Consider the following 18,997-nt stretch of genomic DNA (forward strand, 5'->3'; position numbering starts at 1 on the left):
ACTCTGAAAAACAACCTGAGGGTTTTGAAGGGGCGGGGGGTGTGAGGTTGGGGGAGCCTGGTGGTGGGTATTAAGGAGGGCACATATTGCATGGAGCACTGGGTGTGGTGCAAAAACAATGAATTCTGTTATGCTGAAAAGAAATGAAAAAAAAAAAGAGGAGAAGAGAGCTATTGAGTAGGCTACTAGTAGTGGCTGCTATACACTGTATAGTATCAATGTATCAATGTATGTGTAAAGCTTTAGGTTTGCTTGTAAGTAATATAGGCCCCAAGTAGGTCTGGTTTAAATAAAGAGGGAAATTTCTTTTCTCTTGTAAAAGTTCAGAGCAGGTACCAGGAGTGGGATTCCTTACAGGTTGTCACTTTGCCATCCCTAGATAATGGGCCTCATTTCCAAGGTTCAAAATGGCGACTATATTCTGAGCAGTAGGATTAGAAAAGGATAAAGTCAAAAAGGGGCTAAAAGGGCAGGTACTGGCTGTCATTTTAGGTTGGGTCCCTTAAGGCTGCTCTGAAACATTCTGCTTCTGGTCTACTGTCTGATTCTTAGTCTTAGGGAGACTGAGAAAAGTACCTTTTATGACGGGTAGCTATGTGTGTAGGTACAAATTAGTGCCTATTAAAAAAGAAGGCTTCAAGAAAGAGAATGGAATGGAGGGATTGTTAGTAGTCTTTGCCAGTGTGCAGAAAGGAACACTCTGCATTATCATTGTCCTAAAAATGGCATCATTCTGATAATATTTATTGCTATCTTCTTTTTATTTAAAGGAATTATTTTAGAATAGTGTGTGTAAAAGCTGTGGGACATCACACCTTCCATTTAATTTTTTTATTAACATATTATTTGCTTCAGGGTACAGGTCTGTGAATCATCAGTCTTACACAATTCACAGCACTCACCCATATAGCCCATACCCACCCCAGTGTCCATCACCCAGCCACCTCATCCCTCCCATCCCCCTCCCCTCCAGCAAACCTCAGTTTGTTTCCTGAGATAAGAGTTTCTTCCATTTGTTTAATTTATGCCTATCCCCCCTCCCCCACAATTTAGTGTTATTGGAAGGCACTGAGTTTTCTTATTGCAGACATTTAAAGAAAGATTTTGGACCTTATCCTTTTGATCATGGCTTGAAATCTTTAATGTTTCCAAAAAAGGTATGGAGAGGAAGACTGAGAGATTTCTCAAAGGTCTTAACAGGTTTTTAATCTATGAAAGCTGTTTGTGAAATCCTGTCACCACAGTGTAAACTGCGAGATAGAGAATTTCTCTCTTTTCTAAATTTTTCCTTCTTTATTCTTTCTGAATGATTACTAGACACCAGATACTAAGATTTTATTGAACAGATTTGTGTGTGGAAAGAAAAGCCATGGTAATCTCTTTTATGTGAATTTTTTTGGAAATTGCTTCTGCTCAGATTAAATTTTATATCCAAGCTTAGACGTGAAAAGCAAGCTAGTACATAATTGTTCTCTGCCTGGCCTGGTCACAGCCTACTGCAGGAAGCTTGTTCAAATATGGGCACTTCAGTATTTCAGGCAGAAAATAAAATCTCTCTCTTGTTCACATAAATAATGCCATGCCAGTGCATCTTTACTAATCCTAGCTTTGTGAAATGAGGTTTTAAAATCTGCTAAGTATCTTCTAGTTCAAAGAATTGCTCTAGTAGAATGAGGTTAGACAATGGTTTTATGACTCAAAGACCATGTGTCTGTATGCAATCTGTTTTTGATCTCTCTGTTACTGTTTCATTGGTGGAATGTTGGCTTTCAGAGATAAGTGAGTCCAATTTTACAGCTTCTGTCTACCAGTCATTCCTCTGAGTGGTGCTGGTGACCAGCTGTCTGAGAATCTGTTATTGAGAGTTGGCGTCTGCATGCTGCATGATGCCTTTCTCCTAATACTGTGTAAGCCTATAATATTCTTTATGGAGTCCCTTAATTGCTTCATTATTCCTTATTGCTATACAGTTAGCACCTGCGGGCTGCTGAAAGGAGTATTTGCTTCATATATTTTGCACAGTATTTAAATAGGCCTAGATTTTTGTAATATCACAGATGGTGTGTCATAAATAAAAAGGTCATATGGATTGTGTTAAAATTTGGACTCTGCTTTGAACTGTGTTTTTTGGAGCCCCTGTCGGTGTCATTATTTGATGTGTCTGCTATTTTCTCCTATATTAAAATATTAATCATTTAAGTTCTACTGCATGCAGTACATTGTTTTGGATGTTTTCAGAGATATAACTTAATGATAAAATAGATTTCCTCCTACTAAAGAACTCTCCACAGCCACCCTTGCATCTAGGCTTGGCCCTTGACCCAGGTCTGACAAGCAGATACACATGCTCAGATATGGGAGGGACAACTCAGAATGCCTTCAGCTAAAGATGAGGCAGTGGCCACTGCTGCATCTTCTTTCAGAGGCAACAGACAACAGTGATAGGTTTATAGCAGGAGCACCTAATGGCCAGCATTGCTTGAGTTGGTGGAATTACCTAAGGTGTCTACACCCATGGGAGATGGCTGTGATGTCTCAGTGAGACCATATATGAATTTGGCTATTTCCCTGGTTGGGAAGTTTCTATGATTAGTTGCTGGGCTCTTTAGATTCTGTGACTTACTCAGAATATTTAATATAGTGAGAATTACTTCCTAGGACTTACAACTAAGGTCATTAACTTATATAAGAAGTTAAAAGCTATCACATCTTGAATGAATTACAAAAGGAAGCAAAATCCATTTTTTTTTAGAGGGCAGCGCAGAGGGAATGGGAAAGAGACTCCCTACCTAGTGCAGATCCCAATGCTAGGCTCAAAATCGCATGACCCTGAGATCATAACCTGAGCCAAAAACAAGAGTCAGATGCTTAACTGACTGAGCTATCCAGGCACCCCAGTCCAAATTTTTGAGTAGACATATTGACATATGATGGAGACAGGGCCTCAAGAAAATAGGAAAGATCAATGGAAGAGGTAAATGTTGCTCTCTGCAGTCTCAGTTCATTGAACAAATACTATGAGCTGCTAATATATACCAGATATGGTGTTAGGTGCTTGGGATAAAAAAAAAAAAATGAGGGAGAGAATGAGGGGATGTCATTAGAGAATGACACAGTTACTATCTTCACCAAACTAAAGGTGCAGTGGAGAAGAAATTAACCTCATTCACAGCTTTGGCAAAAGCTCTGTTGGAATGAGAGGATACAATGTGTAGTTATATCAGGGACACTTATGTATTCAAGAATAGGCAAGTAAGGCTTCTCAGAGGAGTGTCTTTAAAGAAATAATCTGAATGATGTGTGAAGAGAACTCATGGAGGAGGGTCTTTGGGTAATGAGAGTCCAAGTAAGGAATCAGAATTTGTAAAATTTTTAAAGTGAGAAAGAATATGACAAATACAGAATATAGAAATGGAGAATGATCAAGTGGATCTGGGGAAAAATGAAATATTTTCTCTACTATATTTAATGGTTAGAGAGAGTTATATTTGATGGTTAGAGAGAGTTCACTGAAGTTAGTGCTTATGAAAAATAAGATCAAACCCAAGTATAATATGCAAGCACAAATAAAGATGATTATTCTGCTTGTCCTTAAATACACTGTATTAAATCCTGACATTCAGCAGGGTATCTGAACAACTTGTATGATGGTGTACTGGACCAGAACAGGGCCAGTAGCAGTGTTCAGAGGGATGAAGGGACCTAGACATAGTTAAGATATGTTTAGCCAGATTTGGTCATTAATTAGAAAGATAAGTGGAAAGGGATGCAATTAAGATGTTGTTGTTTTATTAGGAAAGCACAGACTTGTGGTTCCTAAGTGGTCTTTCTGTCTACCTGCAATCACCCAATAAGCAAATCTCATAATGTTTATGTTTATACATATTTTAATTTATTTATTTTTAATTTAACTTAATTTAATTTTTGTTCAGTGTTCTAGAATTCATTGTTTATGCACCACACCCAGTGCTCCATGTAATACATGCCCTCCATAATGCCCACCACCAGGCTCCCTCAACTCCCCAACCCCCTCCAAAACCTTCTGTTTGTTTCTCAAAGTCCACAGTCTCTCATGGTTTATATTAAAAGTGAAAATACCTATAAAAATATATTAGTAATGTATATCTGGTTTTCTTCATTGCTGGTTAGCAAAACTCAAGGTAAAAGACCAGGAAAGCACTTACTTTACTCTAGTGGCTGTGGCAAAATTTGACATTTGCATTAGGTAATACTGGATTTGAATAATACTTGGGCACACATTTGATAAGTTGTATGTAATTTAGTCATTGCATGTAACTATGGAAAATAGTAATTTACACTGACATAGCACCTTGCATTTCTTTTTAAAGATTTTTATTCATGGGATGCCTGCATGGCTCAGTCATTAAGTGTCTGCCTTGGGCTCAGGTCATGATCCCAGGGTCCTGGGATGGAACCCTGCATCAGGCTCCCTGCTCCGAGGGAAGCCTGCTTCTCCCTCTCCCACTTTGGCTGCTTGTGTTCCTTTTCTCGCTGTCTCTGTCTCTGTCAAATAGATAAAAAAATTTTTTAAAAGATTTTATTTATTTATTTGATAGAGATCACAAGTAGGCAGAGAAGCAGGCAGAGAGGAGGAAGCAGGCTCCTTGTTGAGCAGAGAGCCCAATGCGGGGCTCGATCCCAGGACCCCAGGGTCATGACCTGAGCCAAAGCAGAGACTTTAACTCACTGAGCCACCCAGGTGCCCCTAGATAAATAAATTAAAAAAAAAAAAAAAGGATCTTCATTCATTATTTCATTTTATACTCACTTAAAATTTTTGAAAGTCATAATTATCCCCATTAGGTAGATGAGAACATGCTGGCTCATAAAGGTTTAAAACTGTAAGTTCATCCACACTGCAGGCAGCAGAACATGGACAGAGACAGATTTTCATTCAAAGACAAGAGTAAGCATTCCTTTTATAGTAGGTGATAGTTTTCAGAAGGACAAGGATACACACTACATGAGTGGAGAATCCAGGATTTAAAAAGGATAAGAAGGATAGAAGTTCACACGTGAATTGCTAACTAGGTAACAGATCACTTCATTATAATTTAGAAGGTCATGGTCATTTTCCTTAATATATGTACATCCTATATGTATTCAAATAAAGTGAAATAGAGGGTTGATCATTTGTGTCTCAAATATTACCCAGTAGAAGACTATTAAAGTCAGCTAGGCAGTATTTTACCTTTTATTCATTAGGGTTATTTTTGGCTTGCATTACTCTTTTAGATTATAAATATCCCCTGTGCTTAAAGATGAAGACATTATTTTCTACTGTTTGTTTGTCTGCCTGAAGAACTTGTACAATACCAAGTTGATTGCACTCAAAACTGTTAGGAGCTTAGGAGCTCAGAGATGCAAATGCATAAAAAAATGCCTTTCACCACCCAGCTTAGCTTTAGAAGGTAACTTGCTGAGAAAATGCTTATAGCAACGGGATGACATTATTCAGCTCTGTGAGGTGCTAGCTGGAAAGTTACAGTGTCATTGCTTGAAGGACTGTACTTGTTTATATATGGACATTTACAAGTAGCTTTGCGGGCTGAAAATTTGCGAAATTATCCACTTACATACATACAGACAAGTTTTCTTGACCTGAGGGTCAGAGAACTAATGGTAAAGAAAAATGTGACTGTTAAACAAGATAAATGATTACTGGTGACCACATTTGGCCTTTTATTTGGTTTAACCAGTTTAAAGAATAAATTTGTAGTGCTTTGAAAGTTATGAAATATAACTCCTCTTATAAAAGCCAGATGAATTTTATTTTCTAAAGAATAAAATGAATGATAACTAATCAAATACAAAATAATCAAATTATTGTTATATATTAAAAAACAACCACACATACACACACACACACGCACACACACAAACATGTAGCCTATATGTGTATATGCTTATTATATAGTTTATTTTATTATTATTATCATAATTATTTTATTATATAGTTTCTAAGTGATCTCCAAGGAGCCAAAGCCTATACTGTATATATTAGCAAGCTGAGAACATTAACTGGACAGTAGCCAATTGATATATTTGCAAATGGGGTTAAAGGGACAAGGTGGTGAGAAGAAAAATGAAGTGTCAGACTTGAGAGTAGAAGAGAATCTTGTTACATTATTTCTTAGCTGGGTTTGACTGTGGAAGACTTTGAAAGAGAAATTATTTAGGAGAAATAAGTCTTATTCTTCTGGATAGGAAATTTTAGAAACAGCATGTGTAATGACTGTTAATAGAAGTGTCATGTTAAGTACCATGGGCTTTCTTGCGTTACTGAGATTCAAGGAAAATTCCATAACTAGTGAGTCAGAAAGCGTGACTTTTCCTGAAAACTGATTAAATAAGAGGGAGAAGACTGCCAGCTAATTAGTTGGCTGGACTTATATGGACATTACCTTGAAAGCCCATGATGGGAAACTTCAACTACGTAGGCAGGCCTTAGATCTGTTTTGATCCAAAACTAATTTCCTCAAGTGAGTAGTTAGAAATTGCCTTCTTTAAAAAATTTTAGAAGAAATGAAATAGAGGAAAGAAGTGGGTTCATATAATGAAGGGCAAATGGTCTGATTAAAACACACACACACACACACACACAGTCCCTCTATAGCAGGTAGGAGAGTTTTGGGGAAGGGAATAAGAAAGAGAAAAACACCAACAATCCCTATTCATGTTTTTAAATATTTATTTTTAAATTCCCCAGAAAAGTTGCTATCTTTATTCATTTCAAGAATAAATTAATATATGGTGGCATGTGAACTATTTTAAAAACATTATAAAATAACTACCAATGAGGACATTTTTTTAGTTTGGAGACTTCTGTTTATTCACAAGGCATTTTCTCCCTAATAAATAAACTTTGTGCTTCTTTGATCCATTCTAGAGGCTTTAATATGATTGCACTGTCCAGTCTAAGATTTTAAAAAAGTCTCTTAATCTTTTGAACAACATGAGAGAACTCAAAGGAGTTGTAATGCTAAGATTCATTTGCAGTGATAACTAACATTACTGTTTAGGGAAGATGAAACTGTCCTTCTTTTTTGAGATGAAACCGACTAAGGTTAAGTGCCCTCTGAATATTCTATACAACACCATTTCCACCCTATTTTCTCAGTGTGTTCCTTGCAGTGGTGACAGCTATACTGAAATTCAGTACCCAGGGTTTCAGTTACTGTATCCAGATTTTTGAACCATCTCTTAATTGTCTACACTGCCTGAGTATTCTGCCAAAATTCAAGAGGACAACATCAGGCTGGAGAGGACACTTTCCCATGGATTCTGCTTTAGCTTGTCCAGGTCCATGAGCTCTTAGGATTATTTCTTTTGTAATTCCTTTCTCCATGAACTCTCCACCCAAAGCAGTCATAAAGGTATCAAGAGGAACCAGAGTAAAAATGAAGTTTTCTTATAAACATGACTTTTTCTGAAAATAGACACCAGTCTACATGAGATGTTATTTCAGAATCTTATTAAAGTGAAACGTTTTATGAACCCCCTTCCTTTTAATAGGCGGTACCTTTCTACTAAATCTCAGTTGGCTCTGGCTAATACTTCTAAAATTGCTTTAAACGTATTTCATTGAATCTAAGAAACCAGTGGTTCTAAGATTATGTATTATTTGACATATAAGATAGGAAAAATGATGACATCCTAAGGCTCTTTTTTTTTTTTTAAGATTTTATTTATTTATTTGACAGAGATCACAAGTAGGCAGAGAGGCAGGCAGAGAGGGAAGCAGGCTCCCTGCTGAGCAGTGAGCCTGATGCAGGGCTTGGTCCCAGGACCCTGAGATCATGACCTGAGCAAAAGGCAGAGGCTTTAACCCACTGAGGCTTTAACCCCAGGTCCTAAGACTCTTAACTGCATCTCTATTTTAGAGTAAATAAGTGTGTATTATGAAATGGAAGAGATAACAATATTGCTAACCTCCTCTGTACCTGAATCCAAGTTTTTCCTGGTTGGCGAGGCCTAAAAACATAGATGCCTCAAATGAGCTATAAACTTATCATGAATGTAGCCATTTTGGAAAGGTAGAAATTTTAGAATGTTTAACAGAAAAAAGGTTTCAGCCAGCACAGTGGATTCTGAGTAGCATATGTGGATATAAGGGGTAGATATTTCATTCCTTGAGTTTTACAAATTGAGGTCATTGTCTTGTGCTTTACACTGTATCATCTCTCTCTCCACCCTGCCCCCGCCTATAGGCATCTGGTAACACAGGGAAGTTGTTATGGGTATGTCACCTTCTTTTCACTGGCCCTGCATGACAGTAGTGGATGTATGAAGTTGGATCATGGCAATCTTTTTATCCCCCTTGGACACTTTGTGTGATAATAAAAATGGGTTTTTGGTAAGATATAATTGATCTTAGCAATTCCTTCCTTAACCTTCTTCAGGAGTTTTTTTTTTTTTAAGATTTTATTTATTTATTTGACAGACAAGAGATCACAAATAGGCAGAGAGGTAGGTAGAGAGAGGGGGTGGGAAGAAGGCTCCCTGCTGAGCACAGAGCCCAACGCGGGGGCCGATCCCAGGACCCTGAGATCATGACCTGAGCTGAAGGCAGAGGTTTAACCCACTGAGCCACGCAGGCACCTCAGGAGTTCTTCATGGGAGAGAGTACCTAGTTCCCAAAGCTCCCTACTTGGAGTCTGTGCTGGGTTGTGATCTTCTTTGATGATAATCTTGTGCTTTGAATAGTTGATAGAAAACTGCCTCTTCTTTTTTAGCCAATACCATTTATTCATTTAACAGTTATGATTTGGGTGTCTTCTGTGTTCCAGTCACTATTATAATATAGACCATATAGAACATTATTATTATAAATAACAAGAAGTGACTGTATTTGGGCAAAGACTTGAAAGAAAGTGATGTGAGCCATGTGGATTTCTTATGGAATACTATCTCTGAGAGGGTACAGCAAGGGCACAGGCCTGCACCAGGAACATGCATAGCATCTTTGAAGAACATGGCTGTGAGGAGTTGGCCAGTGTGGCTGGAGTAGAGTAAAGAGGAAGAGAGTGGTGGTAGGAAATAAGAGCAGAGAAGTTGGGGAGAAGATAGGCTGACACGAAAGCCTCAGTTTTTACTCGGAGTGAGATGAAAAGGCACTAAAGTAATTTGTGCAAAAAAGTAACATATTTGATTTTATTTTAAAAGATTCTCTTAAGTCTATGTGGAGAAAAAAACCTGCATCCTGGAAGGGTGGAAGCAGTGAGACCTGTAGAAGGCTAATGCATTAATCACTGAGCAAGATCATGGTGGTTTGTGCTGGGAATTTAACAGAGAAGGTGGTAAGTGGTGGTCGAGTCCAGGCCATATTTTGTAGAGAAAGCTGCCAAGTTTAGATTGGCTATGTGAATGGAGAATGGAGAAAGTTGATGCAGAAGTGTTTGGCCTGAACAATGAAGTTGCCGTTGACTGAGATGGGAAAGCCATGTGGGAAGAGCTGTTTGAGGAGTAGAGTTAGAAGCTCATTTTTGGACATGTTAAATTCGAGAAGCCATTAGATATTCACATAGAGCTTTTCACTGTTTAGTGCTGTATTATAATCTTTTTGGAATGGATAATATTTAGAGAATGAGGTTTGTTACTCTAAATAGCGTTCTATCTGTCACATTTCACACACTTAACTGCATGCGAGAGTGTGAACTTGACATTAGATTCCTTCTGCCAGGTATACAGGATATAAGAGTTTTGATCTCTGGTGATGGCTTTGTGAACTTCCATGAGTCATGAATACTGATTATACAAGTTTTTTTTTATTTCATTCTGTTGGCCATGATATCAGTTTCCATGAAATGTACCCACACCACAACCACTCATTGCTTCTGATTAGCAATAGCTATGAAAATATCTAATCTTGTTAATACTGTTTTCTAGTATTACCCCTCTTTCTTTTATCAGTTATTCTAAACTATGATGAGTTGGTAAAGCTATTTAATTCTCTTTAGGTGTTTGGTGACTATAAATCTTATTCTACATTTACACATGTGAGTGTACATTAATAATTTATTAATATTTTTTATGTTACTTGGATTGCTCTATTTAAAAAAAGTAGGATGTTTGGATCATATGCTGAGATATGGTCCTTCATTATCCAGTCTAAAGAAAAGTCTTGGAATATTCAGCAGTTTCCCTACAACTTACTGAATGGCAGAATCTGACTTATAGATATAGTGTCAAAGGGACAATAAACAAGTAGCCCAGGTCTTTCAATTAGAAGCATATATTCTGGTGGTGCCTTGGTGGCTCAGTCAGTTAAACATCCGACTTTTGATTTCAGCTCAGGTCATGATCTCAGGGTTGTGGGACTGAAGCCTGCATCTGGCTTTACACTCACTGGGAGTCTACTTGAGATTCTCTCTCTCCCCTTCTCACCCAACCCCACCTCTGTTTGTGTGCACATACATTATTTCCATAATAAATAAATAAAACTTAAAAAAAGAAGCAAATATTCTGTAGAAGACATAAATTTAGTGAAATATGACCTCGATAATCAAGTAAAAATTTACCTGTTAAATTGTTAGAAAATGTTAGAACTCATTAACATTTATGTTAGAACTCATTCACGTTTATGATGGTTCAATACAAAGATGAAAAAGGATATAATTTCTGGTGATATAAAATTTTCTAGAGTCCTAATTTTGCATCCATAATCTCTTTAAGGTCATATTAGCTCTTAATTAAATTCTCGTTTAACAACTGGAACTATTTACTTAATTAGTATTGAATTTTCATGTAATTTGCATTTTAGATTTGTTGTTTTCTCAAACTTCTCTTCATTAGTTCTAATTTATAATTAAAAATGTCATTGTTTTCTATCCAGTTCCCTTCTTAAAACTCTAACAACTCATTTAATGAAGATAAAAAGTGAAAGTTTAGGGAGAAAAATGACCTGAGTACTGTAAACATGAAAAATTAGGTGGTACTAATAGTTTAGGCAGGATGTGGTTTTGGTGTAAGGGACCTTTTGCTGGAGAAGCGGCAAACTTTTTTTAAATTTTTATTTATTTTTATTTTTTATAAACATATATTTTTATCCCCAGGGGTACATGTCTGTGAATTGCCAGGTTTACACACTTCACAGCACTCACCAAAGCACATACCCTCCCCAATGTCCATAACCCCACCCCCCTTCTCCCAACCCCCCTCCCCCCAGCAACCCTCAGTTTGTTTTGTGAGATTAAGAGTCACTTATGGTTTGTCTTCCTCCCAATCCCATCTTGTTTCATTTATTCTTCTCCTACCCACTTAAGCCCCCATGTTGCATCACCACTTCCTCCTATCAGGGAGATCATATGATAGTTGTCTTTCTTCGCTTGACTTATTTCGCTAAGCATGATACGCTCTAGTTCCATCCATGTTGTCGCAAATGGCAAGATTTCATTTCTTTTGATGGCTGCATAGTATTCCATTGTGTATATATACCACATCTTCTTGATCCATTCATCTGTTGATGGACATCTAGGTTCTTTCCATAGTTTGGCTATTGTAGACATTGCTTCTATAAACATTCCGGTGCACGTGCCCCTTTGGATCACTATGTTTGTATCTTTAGGGTAAATACCCAGTAGTGCAATTGCTGGGTCATAGGGCAGTTCTATTTTCAACATTTTGAGGAACCTCCATGCTGTTTTCCAGAGTGGTTGCACCAGCTTGCATTCCCACCAACAGTGTAGAAGGGTTCCCCTTTCTCTGCATCCTCGCCAGCATCTGTCATTTCCTGACTTGTTCATTTTAGCCATTCTGACTGGTGTGAGGTGATATCTCATTGTGGTTTTGATTTGTATTTCCCTGATGCCGAGTGATATGGAGCACTTTTTCATGTGTCTGTTGGCCATCTGGATGTCTTCTTTGCAGAAATGTCTGTTCATGTCCTCTGCCCATTTCTTGATTGGATTATTTGTTCTTTGGGTGTTGAGTTTGCTAAATTCTTTATAGATTTTAGACACTAGTCCTTTATCTGATATGTCGTTTGCAAATATCTTCTCCCATTCTGTCAGTTGTCTTTTGATTTTGTTAACTGTTTCCTTTGCTGTGCAAAAGCTTTTGATCTTGATGAAATCCATTTTTTTTTTTTTTTTGGCATGTTGTAATTACTCAACTCTACCATTGTAGCAAAAAAACCAGCCATAGAGAATCTGTAAACTAATGGCTGTATTCCAATAAAACTTTATTTACAAAACAGTCATAGGGCTGGATTTGGCCCATGGGCAAGTAGTTTTCCAGTCTCTGTGTTAGAGGCCAAGTGCTTCATGCTGACCTATAAATGTCCCGGATTTATCCAGATAACGGTCACTATTGTCAAAATTCCATTTATCTGTGTATTTAATGTATGTGTTGTTTATAATTTTTATTTTAATCTGTGTAACATCTTGAGGTAAAATATTTCATGAATATGTTAGACCTATGGAAGACTCTTAGAACACATTTTTTTCCCTATTCATTTAATTAAATACATAGAGCCTACTTTTTTTCTATTCATTTAATTAAACACTTATGGAGCACTTGCTATACACCAGGAACTGTATTAGACACTAATCTATCTCATATAAGGTCTATTATTACTCTCTAATATAATGGTGTGACAATTGATGGGGGAATTATGAAATGTTCAGAAATTAAATGGGGTGTCAGGGATGGCTTTTTAGAGAAAGTGGTATCTAGGGGGAGAGTCAAACAGAAACAAAGAGTTATTTACATGGGGAATTGGAACAAGTGTGTGGTAGGAGAACAGCACACACTGGTAGGTAAGAGGGAGCTGGAGAGTTGAGAGACTCAGGTAGCTCTCACCAGCTCATGTGCTCTGGCTCTAGCACACTGCAAGCAAAACTGTCTGTGATGTGTGTTTGCAGGAGTGTATATATATCTCTGCGTATATATGCATCCAAGAGGCAGAGTAGTGTGGTTAAGAGCTCAGGTTCTGCAGTCACATATAGGGGTTTTAATTTTGCTTCCACAGTTTACTAATTAATTCTATTATTATGATTTGGCATTCAAGCTGACTTTTGTGTCCTTTCCACTTGCCTTAATTGCTTTATAAGCACTTCCTACTTTGTTGTACACAATGAGATATTGCTCATAGTGTTCATATCCCAGGTTAGGAATTCACCATTTATCTGTTGAGATCTGGCTTATTTTAGTGGAGAATGGTATTTAGAAGCCAAAATCTGGGTACTTATTGTTGTGATCTGTCATTCTTGTATCATACTGTTTCCTTATAGAGGCTTTGTAATGTATTCTAATATCTTCTTGTGGCTCCTCTCATAGCTTTTTCATTTTAGTGTTTCTTGAGCTATTTTTACATATATTTTTGTTTTTTACCCATGAACACTGGTATCAACTTGTCTAGCCACAGGGGAAACAACTTTTTTGGTATTTTTTACTGGCACTTCATTATATTTATAATTTAACTTAGGGAGAATTGACATCTTGATAATGTGGTCATATCTAAGTAAAAGAGGCATCTGTCCATTTGCTACTGTCTATTTTTCTGGTATTAAGGTTTTTAAATAAATACAGTTATTAAGTTTATTCCTAAATATTTTATCTTCAACATTGTTACTGTATTTGTTTACTTATCCTTTCATTTTCTTCTTTTAAATGGTTGTTATTGGTGTATATAAAGGTCATTGATTTTTACATGTTAAGCTTATATTCTGCTACCTTGCTGAACTATTTTTTTTTTTGTCATTTTATAATAGATTTTATAGGGCGCCTGGGTGGCTCAGTGGGTTAAGCCGCTGCCTTCGGCTCAGGTCATGATCTCAGGGTCCTGGGATCGAGTCCCGCATTGGGCTCTCTGCTCAGCAGGGAGCCTGCTTCCTCCTCTCTCTCTCTCTGCCTGTCTCTCTGCCTACTTGTGATCTCTCTCTGTCAAATAAATAAATAAAATCTTAAAAAAAATTAATTTGGAAGGTTTCCTTAATTTTCTGTAGCCTAAAGAAATTTATATAGCTTTGGAAATATCTAGACTCTAAAGGTGTGGTAAGATTTCCACATAGAATCTTCTGAATCTGTTGTGTGTATGTGTGTGTGTATGAGTGTGTGTATGTGTGAGATAGTTCCTTGACAAAAAATAAAAACAAAAAAAAAAAACCTGTTTTTTTTCCCCCTGTGGAAATAGATCTGCTTCTACTTTCTATTTCCATTGAACTCATTTTCGATAGACTATATTTTCCTATAAAATCCTCTTTATGCAGATTTATAAATTTATTTGTATAGAGGTTTACAAAGTAGTTTCATATGATTTTTAAAACCTCATTTGTAGCAATAATTATTTCTTTTTTCTTATTTTGTATATTTGTGTTTTCTCTTTCTCTTAATTAAATTACTAGTACATATTTTCTGAAAAAATTAGGCTTTTGGTTTATTAACTTATTTACAATTTTTCTTTTTTTAACCTTATTTTTTGCTTTTATCTTTTATTTCCTTTCTTGTGTTTTCTTTTTGTTTACTTAAGTTAATCTTTTCCTAGATTTTAAATTGGGAATTTAGTCCACTTATTTTCATTCTTTTATTTTATTGATTTAAAAAATTAGTTTTAAAAATTAGCATTTTCCTTTGTCTCTTTAAATGCATTCCACAGATATTATGTGGGAGAAATATACTGATCCTTGCAACGATGTGAATGAATCTCAAAAACATGCTGTCTGAAGGTAAGCAGACATAATCACACTCTATGTGATTCTGGTCATATAATATTCAAGAAAAGGCAAATAATCTATATTTACAGACAGCAAATCAGTCGCTGATGCTGTGTGTGGTAGTGAGGATATTGACTGCAAAAGGATGTGAGATATGTTTGTGTTAGGATGCTTATATGGATACATAAATTTGAAAAAAAATGAAATGCACCCATAACATATCCATTTTATCATATGGATAAAAGTGCATTTTATTACATGTAACTTCATGTAACCATATCTCATAATTCTAATTAAAAATAAGTATGAGAATAATTCAGTATGAAAATGGAAACTTATGCTATGTTATAATGTCTACTTAGATTTATAAAATTCTCAGATTCCTGGTTGGACTACTTTCTTAATCTGACTTTTGTTTAAAGACTATAGAGAATTTATTAGCATTTTTTTTGATAAGAGGAATAGAGCAACAGTTTTCTATCACATTTAAATCTCTGTATAGTGGGACACCCAGGTGACTCAGTCAGTTGAGTGTCTGCCTTTGGTTCAGGTCTTGAACCTAGGGTTCTGGGATTGAGTCCCGTGTTGGGCTCCTTGCTCAATGGGGACCCTGCTTCTCCCTCTGCCTGCCCCCATCTCTCTCTCTGACAAATAAATAAAAAAAATATTAAATAAATAAATAAATAAATAAATAAATAAATAAATATATATCTGTATCATGGGGTTTATTCAAATTTACCTTCTTTTTGGGGATAATTAAAACTTGTTTCAGTTTTATTTATTTGATCTTAGCTTAATGGGGATCATGTTCAACTTATTAATTTTATGATCATTCATTGTGGAAAACATTTTCCATGATGCTTCAGTTTTCTCAACTGTGAAATGAGGATAAATATTACTTAGCCTATATTACATATGAAAATTTGATGATGTAATATTTATAAAACTCAATCTGGTATTTACATTAAATAAATGATAAAAAATTTAGCAAGCAATATTCCTAGTAAAGTTAAAGACAAAACACTACTATTATTATCTCGTGGGCATGACTGTTCTTCTTGGCTTTATTTGGAACAAAAAGCATTTGGGAATAGAGTAACAGTACTATAATTACCTAGTTAATACGATTAAACTAGAGAAAGAAGTGAGGTGTAAAATGTGCAAATTAAGAAGTGAGTCATTATTTTGTGTGTACATTTTTTTAAAAAGATCTTATTCTTAAGTAATCCTTGCATTCAACGTGGGGCCTGAAATCACAAACCCTAGATCAAGAGTCATGTGCTCCACTGACAGAGCCAGCCAGGTGCCCCAAATCATTATTGTGAAGTTGTAGGTCTGAAGTCTTGTTTCTTTCCTGTCAGTTAGCTAGGTTGCCCATATCCCTCTTATGTGGCACTATCCATCTTCAAACCAGCTATGATGTCATGCTTCAAATTTCTTTGACTTCCTCTTTCTCTACCAGCCTGAGAAAACTTATTTTTATACAGCTCATGAAATTACATTAGACCCAACCTGTATAATCTCTCTTTTGCCATATACTCTAACAAAATCACTGAGTACCAAAGGTCATGGGCCATTCTGAACTTCTGCCTACACTATTTCTATATGGTTTAGTTTTGCCATAAGAATATACTATTCTTGTAACATAAAAACCTGTTAATAAAAAGATTTTATTGAAAAATTTCAAAACAATTTCTAATTATCCCAAGTTTAAAATGGAATGATAATAACTTGCTCCAAGGAAAAAGGATAAAATAGTATATGTGAAAATGTTTTTTAGATATTAAAGTCATCAACAAATTTTAGTTATACTTATTTTAACTATTGCTGTTATTGTTATTATCACAAACGTTTAAGTCAGACCTTACATAGTGTCAATATGAGAATACAGTAATTTTATTAAAGGTAGTGATAGCAGTCATGATGAGTAATTAAATATACACAAAGATTACGGTCAAGAAACAGCATATTTAACTTTAGATTCGTATGGAAAAAAGGGATAGCCAGTGGTCCTCTGGTATAGCAGTTTTTCAAATTTCCACAGGTGTAAAACTTTTCCTCCAATGTTATTTTAATATGAGGAGAGGCCCTTGAAGCTGTGGCAGTCATTATTGAGATCACAAATTTTTACTTGGTTCCAGAGTTTTGAAATTTCAGGGAATAGGTATTGCTACATATTGGAAATTATTAGAGTCTCCTCTTTATTTTCCATGAAGAAATTCATTAAAATTGCTTTGGATTTTTAGAAAATGGGAAACTTAAGGTTAGTAGGAATTAAGGAGATCACGAAAATGGTATGGCAATGCAATATTTCTTTAATATATCTACATTGCATATTTGTTAGAGAAAGAAATCAAATGTTCCAGGCTTTGGAACTTCATCCTGTTAGGAGGAATTTGGCTAATGTGGACGTGTAATGGTGGAAGAAGAGGTCCTACTATGTTCTGATGGCTTCCACCGGACTCTGAAGTGGAATTTTGGGGAAGAAGTTAGAACTCTCGATCCTAGGCTGGGCACTGGGTATGGGAGTGAATCTCTATGGACATGTAGAGTTATGTACACTAAATGATGGTCAAAGTTGTTGTTTTTTTTCCCCCAATGTAGGAGATAATAGAAGAAAGATTGTGTTCATCTGTCCTTTATGTGTGATGCTCTTTTATTCATTTGTTCTATATGGGACCTGCTGGTTTCCTTGGTTTCATTTCCTCTCTTGCCTTCTTGCTTGCTGCTGCAGGAACAGCACCTGTACGTCTTATTCTAAAACACCACCAACTAATCCCGTGGAAGCTCTGGCTCCTTACACCACATCCAGACTCAGATAAAACACTGAACCCCCGTCCCCTTTTTTTCCCCTAAGTCACTATTCCCATGTTTGCAGTTTCCATTAATCTGAAAGTTCATTGGCGACAAGGACTATGCCACATTTACTGTTTTATTCCTATACTTAGCATAGTACTCAGTAGTTTTGTTTTAAATAAATGACTAAACTAAAATATGTAGAAATGAGGCTCAGGATTATGAGATATAAAATTCTCACAGTTCAGGTCCCCCTGGAAGCTCTAGAGAAACAGGGCATTTGGACAGATGAAATAAGTAATGTCAAAGAGATGGAGTAGATTTTGGGTTGGTTCAGTGAAGAATTGGCTCTTATTTCTAGGCTCTAAATGAGATCCTTTATAGATTAATTGCCCAAATGGCCCTATTCCCCACCCCATCATCCTGTTACAATACCTGCATCTCTCCCTACAGCAGCTGGGGTCTTTTTCCTTACCTCTTGAATTTGGGCTGCACTTTTGACTCTCTTAAATTAAAAGAATTCAGTAGAAGTGACTGTTCTGAATATAAGCTTCAAAAAGCATTGTACTTTCACTGACGCTTGTAAACCTTTTCCTCCGCTATGAGAGTAAACCTGGGACAGCCTGTAGCGGTGGATCTGGCCAGGTCATCCCAGCTGTGACCAGCCTCCAGCTGACTCATCTACTCATTGAAGAAACATGAGCTAGGCTAGTCAAGATCAGCTGAACCTGTTCAGATGAGCAGAATTACCCAGCAGATCCTTAGACTCATGATGGAATAATAAATGGCTCCTATTTGAAGCTATCAGATTATGGGAGGGGTGGTTTATTATGCATTAATAGCTAAATGATATAGAACATAAAGTGGCAAAGTCATTTCAGAACACTCATTGTGGTACAAAGTATTTTCCGATTTTTTTTTTCTTAAAGGAATGACTATAGTTTTTGTAAAAATGATACACACACACCCATGGGGGGAAAAAAACTTTACAAAAAAGTATAAAAATCACACCACTGATGGTTACATATCTGTTTATATTTACTTTATAGTTATGCATACATATTTCAAACTGTATATTGTATGTCAATTTATAAGTGTAAATATTGCCCCCTCACATTTTAAGAAATAATTTTATTCAAACTCTTTGGTTGTGTATTTGATATCAGTAATTTGTATTTTTTTTAATTGTTAGAGCCACTTTATGATTGCCTTCAATTGTCCAGAGAACATCATGTTGACTACAAAGTTATTTGAGATGCAGCATTCTGTGAAGCCTGCCTAATGCTATCATTGGAGGCTTTTACAAAGTGCTAAGTACATATCTCTGTATTATTAGGGGAGTTATTCATTTATTTACCCTGTAGGTATATATTTGTGATTCAAAAATGTTACTACTGAATATATTGGTTTTAAGTCTTTTTAAAGCAAATGTTGATTGAACAATGAAAATTTTTATAAAAAGTAAATACATTAAAAACACATGATACAACGACATCAAACATTACCTTAATCTTTAAACATTGTGT

General features: G+C 36.1%; 1 long non-coding RNA gene across 4 annotated transcripts in view; it reads left to right on the forward strand.

Annotated features, from left to right (window-relative positions):
• LOC116584550 overlaps nucleotides 1-18,997 on the forward strand; it is a 195,657-nt gene that overhangs the window by 98,898 nt on the left and 77,762 nt on the right. For all 4 annotated transcript variants that reach the window (XR_004283229.1, XR_004283228.1, XR_004283227.1 and 1 more), the window contains one exon: nucleotides 14,618-14,687. This is a non-coding gene — a long non-coding RNA (uncharacterized LOC116584550). The remainder of the gene's footprint in view (nucleotides 1-14,617; nucleotides 14,688-18,997) is intronic.

The sequence above is a fragment of the Mustela erminea genome, chromosome 2 (genome assembly GCF_009829155.1).
Source record: "Mustela erminea isolate mMusErm1 chromosome 2, mMusErm1.Pri, whole genome shotgun sequence".
NCBI lineage: Eukaryota > Metazoa > Chordata > Mammalia > Carnivora > Mustelidae > Mustela > Mustela erminea.